Source organism: Colobus angolensis, unplaced genomic scaffold (genome assembly GCF_000951035.1).
Source record: "Colobus angolensis palliatus isolate OR3802 unplaced genomic scaffold, Cang.pa_1.0 Scaffold224, whole genome shotgun sequence".
Lineage (NCBI taxonomy): Eukaryota > Metazoa > Chordata > Mammalia > Primates > Cercopithecidae > Colobus > Colobus angolensis.
In genome coordinates, this window is record NW_012115422.1 from 3918273 (window position 1) to 3930595 (window position 12323).

A 12323-nucleotide genomic window follows, 5' to 3' on the forward strand; every position below is an offset into this window, starting at 1 on the left:
CCCAGGCTTCATTCCCGGCTTCCCCACTTATCAGGATGGTCTCGATCTCCTGACCTTGTGATCCGCCCGTCTCGGCCTCCCAAAGTGCTGGGATTACAGGCTTGAGCCACCGCGCCCGGCCTTGGTTCATGTTTTAAGAGGTGGCATAACACTGCAGTCGAGAGCATGTACCATGGAAACAGATCACCCAGGCTTCATTCCCGGCTTCCCCACTTATCAGTTGGGTGACCATGGGCAAGTTACTTAAACTCTCTGAACTCCAGTTTTCTCATTATTGGAAGAGAGGTGATAATAATAGAAACTTCCTTAGGGTTGTTGTGAGGATTACATGAGTAATGCCTGTAAAGAAATTTAAACTATTCTGCTGAGGATGTGAGGCAGCAAAGCAAGTAAGGTTTTTTAATAGTATACTAAATATCATTATCTTACCCTAAATTTATAAGCACTCTCCGGATATGTGGTCAGTGGCTGAGAGACATTGAGCAAGTATCTCCCTAAACCTCTGTCTCTTCATCTATAAAATGGTGCTAATTGAAATAAAAACATATAATTTACTTGGCAATTACCTAACATGCAGTAAACGTTAATATTAGCTCTTATGTCATCTATAAAACTAATCTGTAATTATGTCTGCTTTACTGGGATATTGTAATAAGATAACATAGGTAAAGTACTAGCATAATGATTTAATATTTATTAAGCAAAGGGTTAATATATAGTTTTCTTTTTCTCCACACTTGCCTTTTCCTTTTGAGACAGGGTCTCACTCTGTCACCCAGGCTACAATACAGTGGCATGATCGCAACTCACTGAAACCTTAACCTCCCAGGCTCAAGCAATCCTCCCACCTCAGCCTCCCAAGTAGCTGGGACCACAGGCATGTGCCTCCACACCTGGCTAATGTGTAAATTTTCTGTAGAGATGGCGTCTCCCTGTATTGCCCAGGCTGGTCTCAAACTCCTGGGCTCAAATGATCCTCCTGCCTTGGCCTCCCATAGTGCTGGGATTATAGGCATAAGCCACCATACCCAGCTTCCACACTTGCCTTTTAAAGCCCCTGGGATTACTGATCATTTTTTCCTGAATTGCTTTTACTTTTCCTTCCTTTGACAGCTATACCTGGAGGTTTGAGCAATGCAGAGAACCTATGATTATATAAACTCTGTCTATTACCAACAACCTCCACAAACCTACCATTGATAAGCAAGTCTTTATTGAATGTGAAGATTTACCAGGGTAATTCTACTTCAAAAAAGGTAGTTGAGTTTCTGGCAATATAGCTGACCAAGTATTAGGACCAATCTTCCCAACTAATGACTAAAAATGCTGGATAAAATATAAAAACGTCTTCAAGAAGGCATCCATATGAGAGCAAAAGAGTAAGCAGTACCTAAGAAAGCAACACTGAATCAGCTATATTCTCAGGGCATTTGCTGAACTCAGTGAACTTCAGCATAGATTTTTACGCTCTGGAGACAGAAGACACAACTCAGGGACCACCCAAGTTGGAGTATCCTGTATTAGAATCCTCATAAAACAGGGGCCCAAAGGCATACACTCAACAAAAGAGGGGACTAAAATAACCTATACACTTTCACCCCCACTGGAAATTTCATGGAAAACTAACAGCCTCAAAACTTGGCAGTGTGTAGAGTGGGGGAAAATTATACCCTAAGAATTTGTAACCAAAAGCTGGCCCTCATACAAGTTTGCACAGAAATTCACACTTTTGAAGCAATCTAAAAAAAAATTTTTAATGTGAAGTCAATATTATGTAAAGGAGTCTTAAGCTAATATATCCCAGGTACCTAACAAAAGCAAACGTAAATCCTTGTAGGAAAAGGATTTTCCTACAAGGATTGTCCCCTTTCATTCTAGGACACAAAAAATCTTCATGGATAAAATTTCAAGGAAAACTAAACAATTCAAATGTCAAAATTAGTAACACATAGGAGTCAATGTTATAAGTAAGAACCAGCAGGAAAAAAAAAAGATAGCAAAATGGACTCAAAAAATTTTAGATACTTGAATTATCAGATATGGAGTATTAAAAAGTATAGTTAACATGTTTAATATCAGAAACTTTAAAAAGTAGCAATTGAAATTGAGCACTCAATTGACAGATTTAACAACAGATAAAACATAGCATAATAGAGACAATTAGTCACTAGAAGATAAAAATAATCAAGAATGAAGATCAAGGAGACAAAAGAATTTAAACTTTGAAAGGAACACAGATAAATTGAACTTTATCAAAATTTAAAAACACTTTTTTGTAACAAAGGACATTAGCAAGAAAGGGAACAAGCAACCTACAGAATGGGTGAAATATTTATAAATCATAATTTGATAAGGGCCTGATATCCAGAATATACAAATAACTCCTACAATTTAACAGAAAAAAAAACAACAGCAAAAAGACAAAAAAAATTAAAAACATGCAAAACAGGAGGCTGAGGCTACAGTGAGCCATAATGGTGCCACTGTACTCCAGCCTGAGTGACACAGTGTGAGCCCATTTCAAAAAAAAGGGGGGGGGCGGTGGGACAAAGGACTTGAATAGACTTTTCTTCAAACATATACAAATGGCCAATAAACATATGAAAAATCACTAACTATATTTCCAAAAACCAACATAAAAAATAAAATGACAATTTGAAAACAGAATAAGCAGATGCACAATATCATTAGTCATCAGGGAAATTCAATCAAAAGGACAGTGTCATGCCACTTCACATCTACTACAAGGCTACAGTTTGTAAAAACTGAAAATAACAATGCTAATAAGTATGTGGTGAAATTGGAACCTTCATACATTGCTGGTAGAAATGTAAAATGATGCAGCAGCTATAGAAATATTTGACAGAGGCCGGGCACGGTGGCTTAGGCCTGTAATCCCAGCACTTTGGGAGGCCAAGGCAGGCGAATCACCTCAGGTCGGGAGTTCGAGACCAGCTTGACCAACAAGGAGGAACCCCGTCTCTACTAAAAATACAAAATTAGCCGGGCATGGTGGCGCATGCTTGTGATCCCAGCTGCTCCAGAGGCTGAGGCAGGAGAATGTCTTGAACCCGGGAGGCGGAGGTTGCTGTGAGCCGAGATCACGCCATTGCACTCCAGCATGGGTAACAAGAGCGAAACTCTGTCTCAAAAAAATAAATAAATAAAAAATAAAGAAAACAAATATTTGACAGAACATTTTTCCTCAGAAAGCTAACCATAGAATTATCATATGAACCAGCAATTCACTCCTAGTTATATACGCAAGGGAATTGAAAGCAGGGACTGAAACACATATTTGTAGGGCAATGTTCACTGCAGCATTATTCATAATAGCCAAAAGTTGGAAATAATCCATATATATATGCATATATATATATATGGAGAGACAATAATAAAAAGGAATGAATTTTTGATATATGCTACAACATGAATCTAAAAACCATTACACTAAGTAAAATAAGCCAGACCCAAAAGGACAAATATTGCATGATTCCACTTATATGAAATATCTAAAATAGTTGAATTTATAGAGACAGAAAGTAAATTAGAGATTTCCAGGAGCTGGAAGGAGTGGGTAATGGGAAGTTATTGCATAATGGTTTCAGAGTTTTCATCTAAGAAAATGTTTTGGAAATTCTGGTGATGGTTGTCCAACATTGTGAATGTAATTAATGCCACTGAATTGTACATCTAAAAATAGTTAAAATAAAAAATTGTGTGTTATATATACTTTAACAGAATTTCTAAAAATTAACAATGTAATAGATCAAAAAACATTAAATTGTACACTTTAAGTGAGTGAATTGTATGGTATGTGATTTATACATTAATAAATTTTTTAATAGAAAGAAAGCTTGTATTAATTAAGGTAGTAAGCTAGGTTGCAAAAACAGATAAACCCAAAACACAACATTACTCAAACCAAAATAGAAGTTTATTATTCCACTGTCACGTAACAGTTCAAGTTGAGAGTTCCTGGTCTGTGAGTACTTCTCTGCCTGCAGTGGTTCAGTGACTGCAGCTCCCTCCATCTGAAGACTCAGCCATCCTCTGAGCCTGAGAACTCCATATTGTCTGTATTCAGCTAACATTAGGGGAAAGAGCATAAAGGAGACATTACTTCCCAAAAGCCTTGGTCTGAAAATGTTCATGCACATGGCCACACAAAGATGTAAGGAAGGTTGGAAAATGTAGGCTTTAATGCAGTTAAAAGATTATGATATTAGAGTAAGACAGGCTAACATATGTCTAAACAGAGTTCCAAAACATAAGAAAGGAGTGAGAAGGAAGTGGCAGCAATAGTGGAGGAGATTATGACTAAGAACTTTCCACAACTGATGAGAAACAATAACCCATACATTCAAGATTTCTACAAATCCCAAATAGAAAAAATAAAAAGAAATTCACACCTAAGTACCTCATGGTGAAATCACAGAACCTAAAGACAAAGATATACTAAAAGCAGCCAGAGAAAAAAAGATAGATTACCTTAAAGACAGTGAGACTGACAGCTGACTTCACCAATAACAATGTAATCAAAAATGGAGTAGAATAAAATATGCTGAGAAAATAATTATTAAAATAATTATTAACTTAGTAATCTACACACAGTAAATTATACTTTTCAAGAAAGAGAACAAATTAAGAAGACATTTTTATGACAAATAAAAACAGAAAACATCTGCCATTAGCACACCCTCACAAAGATGTTTGCAAAGGAATAAAGAGAAAAAAAAGCAGTAAATACTTTAAAAGTTGACTACATAAAACAAAATATTATGTGGGGTTAAAAAACACGATAGAATGAAAATATATAACAATAATAGCACACAAGGCGTAATTGAATTTAAAGTGTTTTAAGTCTTATATTATTGGGGAGACCATAAAGCAACGAATTAATTTAGTATGCAAGCTACAAATTTTTAAACCACTGAAATACAGAAACAAAAGTTATAGCTTCCAAACTAGTAGAGGAAAAAAATAGAATATGAAAAAATATAACAATTCAGAAAAGGACAAGGAAGAAGAAAATAAGTGGTATAGAAAATGTGGAAAAAATATAAAACATAGAAGGCAGTAAAAACGAATCTAAATATGTCTGCAATTATAAGAAATATAAATAGACTGCTTCAGTTGAAAGACAAAGTCAAGCCGTGTTTTTTAAAAAAATCTTGCTTTTATTCTGTTTATAAGAGACAAGTGTAAAGCTTAAGAATACAGGAAGATTGAAGACATTAAAGTAAAAATGTAGAGAAGAATGTACGAAGCAAATATGAAACAAAAGAAACCTGCCAGTTCTGGTAGACAAATGCATTTACAGACAAATAAGTATTATTGAACACAAAAACAATCATTACCTAATGATTAAAATTTTAATCATCTGGGAGATATGAATTACGTATTCATATATGTAATTATTCCTAATTACAGTCCCAAAATATGTAAAGTAACACTGACAGAACCATATGGAGAAACGGACATACTGAGAGATTTCAACACAGTTTCAGAAACTAACTACTGAAACAAGGCATCAATAATAGTAGTTTTATAGAAGATTCAAACAACACAATAAATAAATATAAACTAATGGGTATACATGAAACTGTCCTCAATGACTCAACACTGCTTTTTTTTTTTTTTTTTTTTTTTCTTTTATAGAGTCTCACTCTGTGGCCCAGGCTGGAGTGCAGTGGCACGGTTCAAGTGATTCTCCTGCCTCAGCCTGCCAAGTAGCTGGGATTACAGGCACAGGCCATCATGCCTAGCTAGTTTTTTGTACTTTTGTAGAGACAGAGTTTCACCATGTTGGCCAAGGTGGTCTTGAACTCCCGACCTCAAGTGATCTGCCCGCCTCAGCCTCCCAAAGTGCTAGGATTACAGGGATGAGCTACCATGGCTGGCCTTCAATGACTCAAAATAAACATTTTTTTCCAAGCATTCATGGAACATTTTAACCAAATGTTCAACTATAAAGCAGCTTCCAAAAATTAAAATATATATGTTATATATTATATTTATATATATATATAAAAATATATATATAGTATCATACAGATACTGGGTTTCTGAAAAGATAAATAGTATCATACAGATCAAGCTCTCTGATCACAATGATTTGCAATCCAAAAAAATACAGAATTAGAAATATCCCTATATGTTTGGAAATTTTTAAATATCCTTCTAAATTACTTAAGGATCAAAGAAAATATCGTAATGAACATCAGGAAACATTCAGACCCGATAACAAATAAAATATTACATATAAAAACTTACATTATAAGTAAAAGAAAGAAGCTAAAGGAAACTTAGAGGAAAATGTATAGCTTTAAATGCTCAAAGTATAAAATAAGAAAATCTAATAAATAATGAAAACTATATACATCTTAAAATTTAGTATAGGAAGAGCAGAACAAACCCAAAGAAAAGAGAAGGAAATAATAGAAATAAAAATTAATGGATAGGAAATGAAATATTTAATAGTCAAAAGTTGGTTCTCTGAAAAAGCTAGTAAAATTTACAAACTTCTTACAATAAGAAACAAGAGAGATGACCCAAAAATTAAACCTAAAATAGTATACATATGAAATGATAATATTACATAAATGTATGACATTAAAAGGGGGCATAAATTCTAATGCTAGAGACATAAGATAATTAGGAGATGTATGAGTATTATTCCAATAAACTTGAAAATGTAGCTGAAATGGTTCCTCTAAAATAGAACTTATTTAAACTGACTCAAGAAGAAAGCAAAAACTGAATGGTCTTATAACTCCTAAAGAAATTTAGTCATTAGTTTAAAATCTTTCACTAAAGGAGGGATGAGGTCCAGGAGAGTTTATTGATAAACAACCACCATTCAAGAAACAATTTCAGTTTTACGCAAACTGTATCAGATTATGGCAAAAAAAAAAAAAAGAAAAGAAAAATGATACTACTCAACGCATTTTCTAAAGCTAGCATAACCTTAATACCAAAATTCAACACTGACGTTCAAAAGGAGGAATTTGCAGACCAATCTTACTCGTGAACACAAAAACAAAAATCCCAAATAAAACACTAACAAACTGAATCCCTCAAAGTATTAAAATTACACACACACACACAAAACGGCCAAATGCGTTTATTCGGAAATAAAAGTGAATTAAAGAAAGAAAAAAATATAACTGACTACATTAACTATTGAAAGAAAATCATATGACTATCTCAACAAATGCATAAAAAGCATTTGATAAAAATCCAACAATCCTTTATAGTAAAAATTTACAGTAAACCATGAATTAAAGTGAACTTCCTTGCTCTGATACTAGACATCTACCCAAAAATTTGCAGCAAACATCATATTCAATTTTGAAATTTTGAAAGCATTCCATTTAACTGTCATAAATAAGTTTCTGTACTCTCTATATACTTCAATGCAAAATTATGTTGGATACTCAATACAGTACAAGAAAGCGAGGAAAAAATAAAAGGGCTAGGGATTCAGAATGAAAGAACAAATCTGTCATTATTCAAAATTGATATGATTTTCCATAAAGATAAATTATCAAAATTAAGTTAAATAAATATGCTAATATAAAATCATTATTCAAAAGTGATTTCTAGGTATCCATAATAAGCAGAAAAAATTTAAAAGACATTTATTACAGCATCAAAAATATGATGTGCTTAGGAATGAATCTACCAAAGATGTACAAGACTTTAGGGAGAAAAGTACAAAACATTATTGAAGGATATTAAAGAAAACTTTAATTAACGAAGAGATATACAATGTAATAGGTATTTTTCAAGAAGGGATGGGAGCACAGAACCTTAGACCAATGGAGCAGCATAAAAAGTCCAAAAACAACCCCACACATAATTGCCATTTAACATATGACAGAGGTGCTGTTGAAGGTCAGTTGGAAAAAAAATGGATTAAAAAAAAATAGTGCTGGAACAATTTGTTTCAATATGAAAAAAAATTAAATTGACTCCTACCTCATGCAAAAACAAAAATCTGTTCCAGGTAAATTAAAGATCTAAATGTGAAAGGCAAGAATGTCAAACTTTTGGAAGACGATATGGTAGAACACGTTTATGATTTCAAACTAGGGTAGCTCTTAAACTGGACATAAAAGATTTAAGTTGTAAAGGAAATTATTGACTACATTAAAATCAATGTCTTCTGTTCATCAAAAAGCATTATAAATGGTGAAAAGACAAGCTCAAACTGAGAGATGATTGCTACACACTAACAAAGTATTAAAATACAAAAAATATTTTTAAATGTTTGCAAATCAGTAGGAATGACAAACAACCAAGCAAAAAAATGAGGCATAAGTAGTCCATAAACACAAGAAAAGATGTTCATGGCATCTTTGTTCATGGCAAATCAGGGAAATTATAACCACAAAAGATCATTCGAAAACTGCCAGACTTAAGAAGTGTGATGACATTAACTGTTTACAAGGTTGAGGAGCAATGAGAATGCCCATACCCTGCTAGTAAGAATGTAAATTTGTACAGCACTTTTGGAAAACAGCATGACATTACCGAGTAAAATTAAATGTGCATATTCAGGTACTCTATGATTCAATGTTCCCGCTCCTAAGTATATATCCTAGAGAAATCTTGTATATGTGTACCAGGAGACATGTAGAAGAGAGTGTGTAACAGTATTGTTTACAACACAGAAAACTGGAAAAAACCTAAATGCATTCAACAGACTGGATCTGTTGTGGTATATTTTCATAATAAAATACCATCGAGCAATAAAAATTAATGAGCTAAAGCTACAATCATCAGCATGGATGGATCTCAAAATAAAATGTTAAATTAAAAGAAATAAGTTATAGAAGAATATGTGCAGTATGTTTTTATTTATGTCAAGTTCAGAAACAATCCAAACTAAACAATGCAATTTTTAGGGGCATAAATAGGTAGTAATGAGCATTAAAAAAAGTTAGGAAGGGATTAACAAAGTTCAGAATCGTGGATACTTTCAGAGAAGGAGAGGGACACATTCACTTCTGGAATATGGTACCTGTAATGTTTTATTTCTCAACCTGGATACTAGATACAAAGTAATCCCTTTTCTTTTTCTTAAAATGTATGCATATATCTTTATACATTCTTCTGTATGCCTGCTATTTTTTATAGTAAAAAAAATATATGTTTTATAACATTTGCCTGAATTTTCCAGACAAAATTTTTTTCTGAATTACAAGAATAATTATTTCAGTTTCCTCTTCTGAGGCTTGAAAAAGAGAGTCACAGAACTTGGAGTGTTCCCTATTACAAAATCCACATAAGTACTTGTATGCACAATCCTTGTTTATTTAGCAATAGGTTTTAATTAGGCAGTGTAGGTTCTCAGAGTCACTCAAAGCATACTCGAAAATTATATCATAGCCCTTTTATTCTTAATTGCATTCATACTATCCAAGAAATATCACTATAGAGTAGTGCTGTCCAATAGAAATATATCATAAGCCAACTATGTAATTTATACTTTCTAGTAGCCACATTTCAACATCTGATCAATATTTCTTCTAATTAATAATGAAATATTTTATATTCTTTTCCCTACTCAATTTTCAAAATTCAGTGTGTACTTTACACTTACAGCACCTCTCGATCCGGACTAGCCACATTTCAAGTTCTCAACAGCCACATGAGGCTGGTGACTACCATACTGGACAGCACAGCCTTATAGTCTCCAAATAAATAATGATCCTCTTAGCTTCAGCTTTAGAAATTAGCAGGAGAGAACCACCCACCAAGCCTTGGGGCACATTAGGCCTCCAAACTACGAGAAAGAGTTCTAATTTTAGCATGAAGTAGTGGTAGGTACCTTGTTCACACACAACAACAGAAGTGGTCGTTTTTATCACATCTTTTCTCTTTATATCCCTGAATTTCCTCTGAATTAGACCTAACAGGAACTTCTTGTAAACGGGAAATAATAATGCTTTAGAGTTATTAAGCCCATTTTCCTCAGGAATCTAAAAAATTTTAAGAATACTGGTTCATTAATCAACAGACTAACAACAGTCTTGACATACTCTGCCATTTAAATTTATGTATATTTAGAAAAATCAAGCCTTAGAAGAGAATGGCTAACATCCCATCTACAAACAGAAACTGAACTGAGATCTAAGATTCGGACTCCCACGGCTCCCCTGAGCCAACACCCTGAGCACACATGTATGTTCCTTTGGGTTATTAGATTTTCTTTTGGTTCCAATCATTCACAGTTAATTCCTTATATTATTTCATATTTCAGCTACTCTACTTCATTTCAATATTCTCCCACCCCTTAGTTGTCTGAAGAAACCAAGTTTAATATGCTGATTCTTGCCTTAAATACTTAGCAATGTTTCTAAGAGGAAATACACAATTGCCAAAAGGTTGTGTTTCTTTATTTTTTAAAGACCAGTTATTAAAATTTCTATAGAACAACTTTTATAGCAATAAAAGCCAAATTTTGACTAATTACCAGAGAACTAGAGAATGAGATCATCAATATTTATGGGATTTTTTCTTCTGATTCATTTTCAGTACTTTCCATAGGAAACCTTAATTTTCTTAGTCAATGTTGTTTAGTAAGTGTATTCATTTTCCAGTAGTAATTGCATAACGGTGCCACTAATGAGAACCAAGCATTGACTTCCTGGGACTCATTTGTATGCTTATATACACACTCATTTTTCCAATCTTTCCCTATTTTTTAAACTGTACTTTCTCCACAGCGGTACAAAGTATCATTTAACTAACCTCCAAAACATTGGTTTTCTGGCTTTCAGATTTCATAACCAATAGAAAAATAAATGTTTTAATTGAGGGACTGGCATAACATTGCCAATTTCTTATTTTGCCAATTACAGTTATAAAATAATAAGTAAACTCTACAACTTATTTTATTACCATCATTTCCTTCAAGCAGTGGTTCTCAAACTAGCATGTGTCAGAATCACCTGGAGGGCTTGTTAAGGCACAGATGGCTGGGGCCCACCTGCAGAGCTTCTGATTCTGTGAGTCTCAGAGCCCAAGTATGTGCATTTTCAACAAGTTCCCACGTGATGCTGCTGCCGCTACTCTTTGGAACCACACTTTGAAAACCACTGCATTAAAGAGAGGACATTTCAGCAGCAAAAAAGAAGACAGGAGGCAATCTCAAAATAAAAGAGAATCAATTAAATTGAGTAAATTTAGCTTTATTTTTTCTGCTTCTCCCAGGTCAGTTTCACAAACAGTAACAATGTCTCTGAAGTAACATTTAGAGACTGTCTGATAAGTAGCCTTAGCCAGCCAGCCAGCCATATGTAGGTACTGAGCACTTCAAATATGACTAGTCCAAATGGAGATTTGCTGTAAGTGTAAAATACACACTAGATTTTAAAGATTTACTACAAAGACAGGGCATGGTGGCTCAGGCCTGTAATCCCAGCACTTCGGGAGGCTAAGGCAGGAGGACTGTTTGAGCCCAAGAGTTTGAGACCAGTCTGGGCAACACAGTGAGACCCCATCCCTACAAAAGACTCTTAAAATTAGCCATGCGTGGTGGAGTATGCCTGCAGTCCCAGCTACTGGGGAGGTCAAGGCGGAAGGATCACTTAGCCCAGGGCATCAAAGATGCAATGAGCTCGGATCATGCCACTGCACTCCAGCCTGAGCCACAGAATGAGACCCTGTCTCAATTAGAAAAAAAAAAAGACTCACTACCAAAAAAGAGAATACATTTCACTGATAATTTTTATACTGGTGCAATCTCGGCTCACTGCAACCTCCACACCCAGGGCTCAAGCCATCCTCCCATCTCAGCCTCCCGAGTAGCTGGGACCACAGGCGCATGCCCCCTAAGCTCAGCTAATTTTTTGTATTTTTGGTAGAGACGGGGTTTCCCCGTGTTGCCCAGGCTAGTCTGGAACTCCTGAACTCAAGCAATCTGCCCACTTCAGCCTCCCAAAGTGCTATAAAGGCGTGAGCCATGGCAGCCGACCTAGAAAACTGTTAATTGCTTTGGGAGGTCAAGGCAGGTGGATTACCTGAGGACAGGAGTTCGAGACCAGCCTGACCAACATAGAGAAACCCTGTCTCTACTAAAAATACAAAAAATTAGCCAGGCGTGGTGGTACATGCCTGTAATCCCAATTACTCGGAGGCTGAGGCAGGAGAATCACTTGAACCCGGGAGGCGGAGGTTGCCACGAGCCTAAAGCACACCATTACACTCCAGCCTGGGCAACAAGAGTAAAACTCCGTGAAAGAAAGAGAGAAAGAGAGAGAGAGAAAAGGAAGGAAGGAAGGAGGGAAGGAGGGAAGGAAGGAAGGAAGGAA